Source organism: Anomaloglossus baeobatrachus, chromosome 4, assembly GCF_048569485.1.
Source record: "Anomaloglossus baeobatrachus isolate aAnoBae1 chromosome 4, aAnoBae1.hap1, whole genome shotgun sequence".
Lineage (NCBI taxonomy): Eukaryota > Metazoa > Chordata > Amphibia > Anura > Aromobatidae > Anomaloglossus > Anomaloglossus baeobatrachus.
The window spans coordinates 646,140,374-646,154,651 of NC_134356.1; the positions used below are offsets into that span (position 1 = coordinate 646,140,374).

Consider the following 14,278-nt stretch of genomic DNA (forward strand, 5'->3'; position numbering starts at 1 on the left):
TTTTAAACCCTATATGTTTTCTGCAACTCTGTGGAATATCCCATATTAATTAGCAAGCAGTTTTCTTAGTTTACTGGTTCAATTCCCGATAAGGGAGTGCCACTTTTTTCTGCAATAGTTCCTGCATTCAAAGGTCGACACATACCTTGCAGACAAAGTTAGTTTAGATTAAAATTGCTCTTTGCAGCAAAAAATGCTGACCACAAGAGCTTTTAGCCATTCATTCCATTCTTTTGCACAAAAAGCCATTTGAGCTCATATCGGAAATCATTCTTACCTTCGACTTCCAAATACTTGGTGTCAAGAGACTCAAACCCCTCAATATATTATTGTTGATTTTTGGTACTCAGTGGAAACAAATGTGGCTCTCTAGACAAGATGGAGACAAAATCTCCAAAGAAAAGTGCCACGTGTGAGAATCACAATCATGACCTTAAGAGTTTGAGATTGACGCGCCACCTATTGTGCTAACAAGGAAAGCTTCTGTTGCAAACGTGCAGAAGTTGCTTACTCAAAGAAATAAAGTTCTTTTTTTCCACATCATCGACTACACAGCACAACATTTCTCATATGGTCTAGCGGTTAGGATTCCTGGTTCTCACCCAGGCGGCCCGGGTTTGACTCCCGGTATGGGAATGCAAATTTTTCTGTGCTTGTTTCGACATTCAAAGGTCGACGCAATTGTTTGGCCATTGTGGCCTGTCATTTGACCTAAAATTTCCTTACTTATCCATAGAATATTGGAACTGAATGGTAAAGTTTCTAGGCTCTCCTGCCAAAGATAATGAGTAAACTACATACCGTCTGAGGAAAAAACTTACAATCTTCAGTATATTGAATTGACCTGTTAACTCCAGCTCAAACGAGGCAGGATTCAACTACTAAAATGAAAAACAGCTTTTTAGTGAAGGCAACACTTTTTTTTTTTTTTTTTTTTTTTTTAAAACCCTATATGTTTTCTGCAACTCTGTGGAATATCCCATATTAATTAGCAAGCAGTTTTTTTAGTTTACTGGTTCAATTCCTGATAGGGGAGTGCCACTTTTTTCTGCAATTGTTCCTGCATTCAAATTCGACACATACCTTGCAGACAAAGTTAGTTTAGATTAAAATTGCTCTTTGCAGCGAAAAATGCTGACAACAAGAGCTTTTAGCCATTCATTCCATTCTGTTGCACAAAAAGCCATTTGAGCTCATATCGGAAATCATTCTTACCTTCGACTTCCAAATACTTGGTGTCAAGAGACTCAAACCCCTCAATATATTATTGTTGATTTTTGGTACTCAGTGGAAACAAATGTGGCTCTCTAGACAAGATGGAGACAAAATCTCCAAAGAAAAGTGCCACGTGTGAGAATCACAATCATGACCTTAAGAGTTTGAGATTGACGCGCCACCTATTGTGCTAACAAGGAAAGCTTCTGTTGCAAACGTGCAGAAGTTGCTTACTCAAAGAAATAAAGTTCTTTTTTTCCACATCATCGACTACACAGCACAACATTTCCCATATGGTCTAGCGGTTAGGATTCCTGGTTCTCACCCAGGCGGCCCGGGTTCGACTCCCGGTATGGGAATGCAAATTTTTCTGTGCTTGTTTCGACATTTAAAGGCCGACGCAATTGTTTGGCCATTGTGGCCTGTCATTTGACCTAAAATTTCCTTACTTATCCATAGAATATTGGAACTGAATGGTAAAGTTTCTAGGCTCTCCTGCCAAAGATAATGAGTAAACTACATTCCGTCTGAGGAAAAAACTTACAATCTTCAGTATATTGAATTGACCTGTTAACTCCAGCTCAAATGAGGCAGGATTCAACTACTAAAATGAAAAACAGCTTTTTAGTGAAGGCAACACTCTTTTTTTTTTTTTTTTTTTTTTAAAACCCTATATGTTTTCTGCAACTCTGTGGAATATCCCATATTAATTAGCAAGCAGTTTTTTTAGTTTACTGGTTCAATTCCTGATAGGGGAGTGCCACTTTTTTCTGCAATTGTTCCTGCATTCAAATTCGACACATACCTTGCAGACAAAGTTAGTTTAGATTAAAATTGCTCTTTGCAGCGAAAAATGCTGACAAGAGCTTTTAGCCATTCATTCCATTCTGTTGCACAAAAAGCCATTTGAGCTCATATCGGAAATCATTCTTACCTTCGACTTCCAAATACTTGGTGTCAAGAGACTCAAACCCCTCAATATATTATTGTTGATTTTTGGTACTCAGTGGAAACAAATGTGGCTCTCTAGACAAGATGGAGACAAAATCTCCAAAGAAAAGTGCCACGTGTGAGAATCACAATCATGACCTTAAGAGTTTGAGATTGACGCGCCACCTATTGTGCTAACAAGGAAAGCTTCTGTTGCAAACGTGCAGAAGTTGCTTACTCAAAGAATTAAAGTTCTTTTTTTCCACATCATCGACTACACAGCACAACATTTCCCATATGGTCTAGCGGTTAGGATTCCTGGTTCTCACCCAGGCGGCCCGGGTTCGACTCCCGGTATGGGAATGCAAATTTTTCTGTGCTTGTTTCGACATTCAAAGGCCGACGCAATTGGTTGGCCATTGTGGCCTGTCATTTGACCTAAAATTTCTTTACTTATCCATAGAATATTGGAACTGAATGGTAAAGTTTCTAGGCTCTCCTGCCAAAGATAATGAGTAAACTACATACCGTCTGAGGAAAAAACTTACAATCTTCAGTATACTGAATTGACCTGTTAACTCCAGCTCAAATGAGGCAGGATTCAACTACTAAAATGAAAAACAGCTTTTTAGTGAAGGCAACACTCTTTTTTTTTTTTTTTTTTTTTTTTTAAAACCCTATGTTTTCTGCAACTCTGTGGAATATCCCATATTAATTAGCAAGCAGTTTTCTTAGTTTACTGGTTCAATTCCCGATAGGGGAGTGCCACTTTTTTCTGCAATAGTTCCTGCATTCAAAGGTCGACACATACCTTGCAGACAAAGTTAGTTTAGATTAAAATTGCTCTTTGCAGCGAAAAATGCTGACCACAAGAGCTTTTAGCCATTCATTCCATTCTTTTGCACAAAAAGCCATTTGAGCTCATATCGGAAATCATTCTTACCTTCGACTTCCAAATACTTGGTGTCAAGAGACTCAAACCCCTCAATATATTATTGTTGATTTTTGGTACTCAGTGGAAACAAATGTGGCTCTCTAGACAAGATGGAGACAAAATCTCCAAAGAAAAGTGCCACGTGTGAGAATCACAATCATGACCTTAAGAGTTTGAGATTGACGCGCCACCTATTGTGCTAACAAGGAAAGCTTCTGTTGCAAACGTGCAGAAGTTGCTTACTCAAAGAATTAAAGTTCTTTTTTTCCACATCATCGACTACACAGCACAACATTTCCCATATGGTCTAGCGGTTAGGATTCCTGGTTCTCACCCAGACGGCCCGGGTTTGACTCCCGGTATGGGAATGCAAATTTTTCTGTGCTTGTTTCGACATTCAAAGGCCGACGCAATTGGTTGGCCATTTTGGCCTGTCATTTAACCTAAAATTTCCTTACTTATCCATAGAATATTGGAACTGAATGGTAAAGTTTCTAGGCTCTCCTGCCAAAATAATGAGTAAACTACATACCGTCTGAGGAAAAAACTCACAATCTTCAGTATATTGAATTGACCTGTTAACTCCAGCTCAAATGAGGCAGGATTCAACTACTAAAATGAAAAACAGCTTTTTAGTGAAGGCAACACTCTTTTTTTTTTTTTTTTTTTTTTTTAAAAACCCTATATGTTTTCTGCAACTCTGTGGAATATCCCATATTAATTAGCAAGCAGTTTTCTTAGTTTACTGGTTCAATTCCTGATAGGGGAGTGCCACTTTTTTCTGCAATAGTTTCTGCATTCAAAGGTCGACACATACCTTGCAGACAAAGTTAGTTTAGATTAAAATTGCTCTTTGCAGCGAAAAATGCTGACCACAAGAGCTTTTAGCCATTCATTCCATTCTGTTGCACAAAAAGCCATTTGAGCTCATATCGGAAATCATTCTTACCTTCGACTTCCAAATACTTGGTGTCAAGAGACTCAAACCCCTCAATATATTATTGTTGATTTTTGATACTCAGTGGAAACAAATGTGGCTCTCTAGACAAGATAGAGACAAAATCTCCAAAGAAAAGTGCCACATGTGAGGATCACAATTATGACCTTAAGAGTTTGAGATTGACGCGCCACCTATTGTGCTAACAAGGAAAGCTTCTGTTGCAAACGTGCAGAAGTTGCTTACTCAAAGAATTAAAGTTCTTTTTTTCCACATCATTGACTACACAGCACAACATTTCCCATATGGTCTAGCGGTTAGGATTCCTGGTTCTCACCCAGGCGGCCCGGGTTCGACTCCCGGTATGGGAATGCAAATTTTTCTGTGCTTGTTTCGACATTCAAAGGCTGACGCAATTGGTTGGCCATTGTGGCCTGTCATTTGACCTAAAATTTCCTTACTTATCCATAGAATATTGGAACTGAATGGTAAAGTTTCTAGGCTCTCCTGCCAAAGATAATGAGTAAACTACATACCGTCTGAGGAAAAAACTTACAATCTTCAGTATATTGAATTGACCTGTTAACTCCAGCTCAAATGAGGCAGGATTCAACTACTAAAATGAAAAACAGCTTTTTAGTGAAGGCAACACTCTTTTTTTTTTTTTTTTTAAACCCTATATGTTTTCTGCAACTCTGTGGAATATCCCATATTAATTAGCAAGCAGTTTTCTTAGTTTACTGGTTCAATTCCCGATAGGGGAGTGCCACTTTTTTCTGCAATAGTTCCTGCATTCAAAGGTCGACACATACCTTGCAGACAAAGTTAGTTTAGATTAAAATTGCTCTTTGCAGCGAAAAATGCTGACCACAAGAGCTTTTAGCCATTCATTCCATTCTTTTGCACAAAAAGCCATTTGAGCTCATATCGGAAATCATTCTTACCTTCGACTTCCAAATACTTGGTGTCAAGAGACTCAAACCCCTCAATATATTATTGTTGATTTTTGATACTCAGTGGAAACAAATGTGGCTCTCTAGACAAGATGGAGACAAAATCTCCAAAGAAAAGTGCCACATGTGAGGATCACAATCATGACCTTAAGAGTTTGAGATTGACGCGCCACCTATTATGCTAACAAGGAAAGCTTCTGTTGCAAACGTGCAGAAGTTGCTTACTCAAAGAAATAAAGTTCTTTTTTTCCATATCATCGACTACACAGCACAACATTTCCCATATGGTCTAGCGGTTAGGATTCCTGGTTCTCACTCAGGCGGCCCGGGTTCGACTCCCGGTATGGAAATGCAAATTTTTCTGTGCTTGTTTCGACATTCAAAGGCCGACGCAATTGGTTGGCCATTGTGGCCTGTCATTTGACCTAAAATTTCCTTACTTATCCATAGAATATTGTTACTGAATGGTAAAGTTTCTAGGCTCTCCTGCCAAAATAATGAGTAAACTACATACCGTCTGAGGAAAAAACTTACAATCTTCAGTATATTGAATTGACCTGTTAACTCCAGCTCAAATGAGGCAGGAATCAACTACTAAAATGAAAAACAGCTTTTTAGTGAAGGCAACACTCTTTTTTTTTTTTTTTTTTTTTAAAACCCTATATGTTTTCTGCAACTCTGTGGAATATCCCATATTAATTAGCAAGCAGTTTTCTTAGTTTACTGGTTCAATTCCTGATAGGGGAGTGCCACTTTTTTCTGCAATAGTTCCTGCATTCAAAGGTCGACACATACCTTGCAGACAAAGTTAGTTTAGATTAAAATTGCTCTTTGCAGCGAAAAATGCTGACAACAAGAGCTTTTAGCCATTCATTCCATTCTGTTGCACAAAAAGCCATTTGAGCTCATATCGGAAATCATTCTTACCTTCGACTTCCAAATACTTGGTGTCAAGAGACTCAAACCCCTCAATATATTATTGTTGATTTTTGGTACTCAGTGGAAACAAATGTGGCTCTCTAGACAAGATGGAGACAAAATCTCCAAAGAAAAGTGCCACATGTGAGGATCACAATTATGACCTTAAGAGTTTGAGATTGACGCGCCACCTATTGTGCTAACAAGGACAGCTTCTGTTGCAAACGTGCAGAAGTTGCTTACTCAAAGAATTAAAGTTCTTTTTTTCCACATCATCGACTACACAGCACAACATTTCCCATATGGTCTAGCGGTTAGGATTCCTGGTTCTCACCCAGGCGGCCCGGGTTTGACTCCCGGTATGGGAATGCAAATTTTTCTGTGCTTGTTTCGACATTCAAAGGCCGACGCAATTGGTTGGCCATTGTGGCCTGTCATTTGACCTAAAATTTCCTTACTTATCCATAGAATATTGGAACTGAATGGTAAAGTTTCTAGGCTCTCCTGCCAAAGATAATGAGTAAACTACATACCGTCTGAGGAAAAAACTTACAATCTTCAGTATATTGAATTGACCTGTTAACTCCAGCTCAAATGAGGCAGGATTCAACTACTAAAATGAAAAACAGCTTTTTAGTGAAGGCAACACTCTTTTTTTTTTTTTTTTTTTAAAAACCCTATATGTTTTCTGCAACTCTGTGGAATATCCCATATTAATTAGCAAGCAGTTTTCTTAGTTTACTGGTTCAATTCCTGATAGGGGAGTGCCACTTTTTTCTGCAATAGTTTCTGCATTCAAAGGTCGACACATACCTTGCAGACAAAGTTAGTTTAGATTAAAATTGCTCTTTGCAGCGAAAAATGCTGACCACAAGAGCTTTTAGCCATTCATTCCATTCTGTTGCACAAAAAGCCATTTGAGCTCATATCGGAAATCATTCTTACCTTCGACTTCCAAATACTTGGTGTCAAGAGACTCAAACCCCTCAATATATTATTGTTGATTTTTGATACTTAGTGGAAACAAATGTGGCTCTCTAGACAAGATAGAGACAAAATTTCCAAAGAAAAGTGCCACATGTGAGGATCACAATTATGACCTTAAGAGTTTGAGATTGACGCGCCACCTATTGTGCTAACAAGGAAAGCTTCTGTTGCAAACGTGCAGAAGTTGCTTACTCAAAGAATTAAAGTTCTTTTTTTCCACATCATCGACTACACAGCACAACATTTCCCATATGGTCTAGCGGTTAGGATTCCTGGTTCTCACCCAGGCGGCCCGGGTTCGACTCCCGGTATGGGAATGCAAATTTTTCTGTGCTTGTTTCGACATTCAAAGGCCGACGCAATTGGTTGGCCATTGTGGCCTGTCATTTGACCTAAAATTTCCTTACTTATCCATAGAATATTGGAACTGAATGGTAAAGTTTCTAGGCTCTCCTGCCAAAGATAATGAGTAAACTACATACCGTCTGAGGAAAAAACTTACAATCTTCAGTATATTGAATTGACCTGTTAACTCCAGCTCAAATGAGGCAGGATCCAACTACTAAAATGAAAAACAGCTTTTTAGTGAAGGCAACACTCTTTTTTTTTTTTTTTTAAACCCTATATGTTTTCTGCAACTCTGTGGAATATCCCATATTAATTAGCAAGCAGTTTTCTTAGTTTACTGGTTCAATTCCCGATAGGGGAGTGCCACTTTTTTCTGCAATAGTTCCTGCATTCAAAGGTCGACACATACCTTGCAGACAAAGTTAGTTTAGATTAAAATTGCTCTTTGCAGCGAAAAATGCTGACCACAAGAGCTTTTAGCCATTCATTCCATTCTTTTGCACAAAAAGCCATTTGAGCTCATATCGGAAATCATTCTTACCTTCGACTTCCAAATACTTGGTGTCAAGAGACTCAAACCCCTCAATATATTATTGTTGATTTTTGATACTCAGTGGAAACAAATGTGGCTCTCTAGACAAGATGGAGACAAAATCTCCAAAGAAAAGTGCCACATGTGAGGATCACAATCATGACCTTAAGAGTTTGAGATTGACGCGCCACCTATTATGCTAACAAGGAAAGCTTCTGTTGCAAACGTGCAGAAGTTGCTTACTCAAAGAAATAAAGTTCTTTTTTTCCATATCATCGACTACACAGCACAACATTTCCCATATGGTCTAGCGGTTAGGATTCCTGGTTCTCACTCAGGCGGCCCGGGTTCGACTCCCGGTATGGGAATGCAAATTTTTCTGTGCTTGTTTCGACATTCAAAGGCCGACGCAATTGGTTGGCCATTGTGGCCTGTCATTTGACCTAAAATTTCCTTACTTATCCATAGAATATTGGAACTGAATGGTAAAGTTTCTAGGCTCTCCTGCCAAAATAATGAGTAAACTACATACCGTCTGAGGAAAAAACTTACAATCTTCAGTATATTGAATTGACCTGTTAACTCCAGCTCAAATGAGGCAGGATTCAACTACTAAAATGAAAAACAGCTTTTTAGTGAAGGCAACACTCTTTTTTTTTTTTTTTTTTTTTTTAAAACCCTATATGTTTTCTGCAACTCTGTGGAATATCCCATATTAATTAGCAAGCAGTTTTTTTAGTTTACTGGCTCAATTCCTGATAGGGGAGTGCCACTTTTTTCTGCAATTGTTCCTGCATTCAAATTCGACACATACCTTGCAGACAAAGTTAGTTTAGATTAAAATTGCTCTTTGCAGCGAAAAATGCTGACAACAAGAGCTTTTAGCCATTCATTCCATTCTTTTGCACAAAAAGCCATTTGAGCTCATATCGGAAATCATTCTTACCTTCGACTTCCAAATACTTGGTGTCAAGAGACTCAAACCCCTCAATATATTATTGTTGATTTTTGGTACTCAGTGGAAACAAATGTGGCTCTCTAGACAAGATGGAGACAAAATCTCCAAAGAAAAGTGCCACGTGTGAGAATCACAATCATGACCTTAAGAGTTTGAGATTGACGCGCCACCTATTGTGCTAACAAGGAAAGCTTCTGTTGCAAACGTGCAGAAGTTGCTTACTCAAAGAAATAAAGTTCTTTTTTTCCACATCATCGACTACACAGCACAACATTTCCCATATGGTCTAGCGGTTAGGATTCCTGGTTCTCACCCAGGCGGCCCGGGTTCGACTCCCGGTATGGGAATGCAAATTTTTCTGTGCTTGTTTCGACATTCAAAGGCCGACGCAATTGGTTGGCCATTGTGGCCTGTCATTTGACCTAAAATTTCTTTACTTATCCATAGAATATTGGAACTGAATGGTAAAGTTTCTAGGCTCTCCTGCCAAAGATAATGAGTAAACTACATACCGTCTGAGGAAAAAACTTACAATCTTCAGTATATTGAATTGACCTGTTAACTCCAGCTCAAATGAGGCAGGATTCAACTACTAAAATGAAAAACAGCTTTTTAGTGAAGGCAACACTCTTTTTTTTTTTTTTTTTTTTTTTTTTAAACCCTATATGTTTTCTGCAACTCTGTGGAATATCCCATATTAATTAGCAAGCAGTTTTCTTAGTTTACTGGTTCAATTCCCGATAGGGGAGTGCCACTTTTTTCTGCAATAGTTCCTGCATTCAAAGGTCGACACATACCTTGCAGACAAAGTTAGTTTAGATTAAAATTGCTCTTTGCAGCAAAAAATGCTGACCACAAGAGCTTTTAGCCATTCATTCCATTCTTTTGCACAAAAAGCCATTTGAGCTCATATCGGAAATCATTCTTACCTTCGACTTCCAAATACTTGGTGTCAAGAGACTCAAACCCCTCAATATATTATTGTTGATTTTTGGTACTCAGTGGAAACAAATGTGGCTCTCTAGACAAGATGGAGACAAAATCTCCAAAGAAAAGTGCCACGTGTGAGAATCACAATCATGACCTTAAGAGTTTGAGATTGACGCGCCACCTATTGTGCTAACAAGGAAAGCTTCTGTTGCAAACGTGCAGAAGTTGCTTACTCAAAGAAATAAAGTTCTTTTTTTCCACATCATCGACTACACAGCACAACATTTCCCATATGGTCTAGCGGTTAGGATTCCTGGTTCTCACTCAGGCGGCCCGGGTTCGACTCCCGGTATGGGAATGCAAATTTTTCTGTGCTTGTTTCGACATTCAAAGGCCGACGCAATTGTTTGGCCATTGTGGCCTGTCATTTGACCTAAAATTTCCTTACTTATCCATAGAATATTGGAACTGAATGGTAAAGTTTCTAGGCTCTCCTGCCAAAGATAATGAGTAAACTACATACCGTCTGAGGAAAAAACTTACAATCTTCAGTATATTGAATTGACCTGTTAACTCCAGCTCAAATGAGGCAGGATTCAACTACTAAAATGAAAAACAGCTTTTTAGTGAAGGCAACACTCTTTTTTTTTTTTTTTTTTTTTTTTAAAACCCTATATGTTTTCTGCAACTCTGTGGAATATCCCATATTAATTAGCAAGCAGTTTTTTTAGTTTACTGGTTCAATTCCTGATAGGGGAGTGCCACTTTTTTCTGCAATTGTTCCTGCATTCAAATTCGACACATACCTTGCAGACAAAGTTAGTTTAGATTAAAATTGCTCTTTGCAGCGAAAAATGCTGACAACAAGAGCTTTTAGCCATTCATTCCATTCTGTTGCACAAAAAGCCATTTGAGCTCATATCGGAAATCATTCTTACCTTCGACTTCCAAATACTTGGTGTCAAGAGACTCAAACCCCTCAATATATTATTGTTGATTTTTGGTACTCAGTGGAAACAAATGTGGCTCTCTAGACAAGATGGAGACAAAATCTCCAAAGAAAAGTGCCACGTGTGAGAATCACAATCATGACCTTAAGAGTTTGAGATTGACGCGCCACCTATTGTGCTAACAAGGAAAGCTTCTGTTGCAAACGTGCAGAAGTTGCTTACTCAAAGAAATAAAGTTCTTTTTTTCCACATCATCGACTACACAGCACAACATTTCCCATATGGTCTAGCGGTTAGGATTCCTGGTTCTCACCCAGGCGGCCCGGGTTCGACTCCCGGTATGGGAATGCAAATTTTTCTGTGCTTGTTTCGACATTCAAAGGCCGACGCAATTGGTTGGCCATTGTGGCCTGTCATTTGACCTAAAATTTCTTTACTTATCCCTAAAATATTGGAACTGAATGGTAAAGTTTCTAGGCTCTCCTGCCAAAGATAATGAGTAAACTACATACCGTCTGAGGAAAAAACTTACAATCTTCAGTATATTGAATTGACCTGTTAACTCCAGCTCAAATGAGGCAGGATTCAACTACTAAAATGAAAAACAGCTTTTTAGTGAAGGCAACACTCTTTTTTTTTTTTTTTAAAAACCCTATATGTTTTCTGCAACTCTGTGGAATATCCCATATTAATTAGCAAGCAGTTTTCTTAGTTTACTGGTTCAATTCCTGATAGGGGAGTGCCACTTTTTTCTGCAATAGTTCCTGCATTCAAAGGTCGACACATACCTTGCAGACAAAGTTAGTTTAGATTAAAATTGCTCTTTGCAGCGAAAAATGCTGACCACAAGAGCTTTTAGCCATTCATTCCATTCTTTTGCACAAAAAGCCATTTGAGCTCATATCGGAAATCATTCTTACCTTCGACTTCCAAATACTTGGTGTCAAGAGACTCAAACCCCTCAATATATTATTGTTGATTTTTGATACTCAGTGGAAACAAATGTGGCTCTCTAGACAAGATGGAGACAAAATCTCCAAAGAAAAGTGCCACATGTGAGGATCACAATCATGACCTTAAGAGTTTGAGATTGACGCGCCACCTATTATGCTAACAAGGAAAGCTTCTGTTGCAAACGTGCAGAAGTTGCTTACTCAAAGAAATAAAGTTCTTTTTTTCCATATCATCGACTACACAGCACAACATTTCCCATATGGTCTAGCGGTTAGGATTCCTGGTTCTCACTCAGGCGGCCCGGGTTCGACTCCCGGTATGGGAATGCAAATTTTTCTGTGCTTGTTTCGACATTCAAAGGCCGACGCAATTGGTTGGCGATTGTGGCCTGTCATTTGACCTAAAATTTCCTTACTTATCCATAGAATATTGGAACTGAATGGTAAAGTTTCTAGGCTCTCCTGCCAAAATAATGAGTAAACTACATACCGTCTGAGGAAAAAACTTACAATCTTCAGTATATTGAATTGACCTGTTAACTCCAGCTCAAATGAGGCAGGAATCAACTACTAAAATGAAAAACAGCTTTTTAGTGAAGGCAACACTCTTTTTTTTTTTTTTTTTTTTTAAAACCCTATATGTTTTCTGCAACTCTGTGGAATATCCCATATTAATTAGCAAGCAGTTTTCTTAGTTTACTGGTTCAATTCCTGATAGGGGAGTGCCACTTTTTTCTGCAATAGTTCCTGCATTCAAAGGTCGACACATACCTTGCAGACAAAGTTAGTTTAGATTAAAATTGCTCTTTGCAGCGAAAAATGCTGACAACAAGAGCTTTTAGCCATTCATTCCATTCTGTTGCACAAAAAGCCATTTGAGCTCATATCGGAAATCATTCTTACCTTCGACTTCCAAATACTTGGTGTCAAGAGACTCAAACCCCTCAATATATTATTGTTGATTTTTGGTACTCAGTGGAAACAAATGTGGCTCTCTAGACAAGATGGAGACAAAATCTCCAAAGAAAAGTGCCACATGTGAGGATCACAATTATGACCTTAAGAGTTTGAGATTGACGCGCCACCTATTGTGCTAACAAGGAAAGCTTCTGTTGCAAACGTGCAGAAGTTGCTTACTCAAAGAATTAAAGTTCTTTTTTTCCACATCATCGACTACACAGCACAATATTTCCCATATGGTCTAGCGGTTAGGATTCCTGGTTCTCACCCAGGCGGCCCGGGTTTGACTCCCGGTATGGGAATGCAAATTTTTCTGTGCTTGTTTCGACATTCAAAGGCCGACGCAATTGGTTGGCCATTGTGGCCTGTCATTTGACCTAAAATTTCCTTACTTATCCATAGAATATTGGAACTGAATGGTAAAGTTTCTAGGCTCTCCTGCCAAAGATAATGAGTAAACTACATACCGTCTGAGGAAAAAACTTACAATCTTCAGTATATTGAATTGACCTGTTAACTCCAGCTCAAATGAGGCAGGATTCAACTACTAAAATGAAAAACAGCTTTTTAGTGAAGGCAACACTCTTTTTTTTTTTTTTTTTTTTTAAAAACCCTATATGTTTTCTGCAACTCTGTGGAATATCCCATATTAATTAGCAAGCAGTTTTCTTAGTTTACTGGTTCAATTCCTGATAGGGGAGTGCCACTTTTTTCTGCAATAGTTCCTGCATTCAAAGGTCGACACATACCTTGCAGACAAAGTTAGTTTAGATTAAAATTGCTCTTTGCAGCAAAAAATGCTGACCACAAGAGCTTTTAGCCATTCATTCCATTCTTTTGCACAAAAAGCCATTTGAGCTCATATCGGAAATCATTCTTACCTTCGACTTCCAAATACTTGGTGTCAAGAGACTCAAACCCCTCAATATATTATTGTTGATTTTTGGTACTCAGTGGAAACAAATGTGGCTCTCTAGACAAGATGGAGACAAAATCTCCAAAGAAAAGTGCCACGTGTGAGAATCACAATCATGACCTTAAGAGTTTGAGATTGACGCGCCACCTATTGTGCTAACAAGGAAAGCTTCTGTTGCAAACGTGCAGAAGTTGCTTACTCAAAGAAATAAAGTTCTTTTTTTCCACATCATCGACTACACAGCACAACATTTCCCATATGGTCTAGCGGTTAGGATTCCTGGTTCTCACTCAGGCGGCCCGGGTTCGACTCCCGGTATGGGAATGCAAATTTTTCTGTGCTTGTTTCGACATTCAAAGGCCGACGCAATTGTTTGGCCATTGTGGCCTGTCATTTGACCTAAAATTTCCTTACTTATCCATAGAATATTGGAACTGAATGGTAAAGTTTCTAGGCTCTCCTGCCAAAGATAATGAGTAAACTACATACCGTCTGAGGAAAAAACTTACAATCTTCAGTATATTGAATTGACCTGTTAACTCCAGCTCAAATGAGGCAGGATTCAACTACTAAAATGAAAAACAGCTTTTTAGTGAAGGCAACACTCTTTTTTTTTTTTTTTTTTTTTTTTAAAACCCTATATGTTTTCTGCAACTCTGTGGAATATCCCATATTAATTAGCAAGCAGTTTTTTTAGTTTACTGGTTCAATTCCTGATAGGGGAGTGCCACTTTTTTCTGCAATTGTTCCTGCATTCAAATTCGACACATACCTTGCAGACAAAGTTAGTTTAGATTAAAATTGCTCTTTGCAGCGAAAAATGCTGACAACAAGAGCTTTTAGCCATTCATTCCATT

The 14,278-nt window shown here is 38.5% G+C and overlaps 6 non-coding genes across 6 annotated transcripts; all 6 read left to right on the forward strand.

The window, feature by feature from the left end:
• The first annotated feature begins 1,502 nt into the window (after positions 1-1,502).
• On the forward strand, positions 1,503-1,574 carry TRNAE-CUC (transfer RNA glutamic acid (anticodon CUC)). Its single transcript has one exon. It is a non-coding gene; the product is annotated as a tRNA-Glu (tRNA).
• An 862-nt stretch (positions 1,575-2,436) lies between these two features.
• TRNAE-CUC (transfer RNA glutamic acid (anticodon CUC)) lies at positions 2,437-2,508 on the forward strand. The gene has a single exon. It is a non-coding gene; the product is annotated as a tRNA-Glu (tRNA).
• Positions 2,509-4,315: 1,807 nt separating this feature from the next.
• TRNAE-CUC (transfer RNA glutamic acid (anticodon CUC)) lies at positions 4,316-4,387 on the forward strand. The gene has a single exon. It is a non-coding gene; the product is annotated as a tRNA-Glu (tRNA).
• Positions 4,388-7,119: 2,732 nt separating this feature from the next.
• Positions 7,120-7,191, forward strand: TRNAE-CUC (transfer RNA glutamic acid (anticodon CUC)). The gene has a single exon. It is a non-coding gene; the product is annotated as a tRNA-Glu (tRNA).
• A 1,796-nt stretch (positions 7,192-8,987) lies between these two features.
• Positions 8,988-9,059, forward strand: TRNAE-CUC (transfer RNA glutamic acid (anticodon CUC)). Its single transcript has one exon. It is a non-coding gene; the product is annotated as a tRNA-Glu (tRNA).
• Positions 9,060-10,867: 1,808 nt separating this feature from the next.
• Positions 10,868-10,939, forward strand: TRNAE-CUC (transfer RNA glutamic acid (anticodon CUC)). The gene has a single exon. It is a non-coding gene; the product is annotated as a tRNA-Glu (tRNA).
• Positions 10,940-14,278: the final 3,339 nt, after the last annotated feature.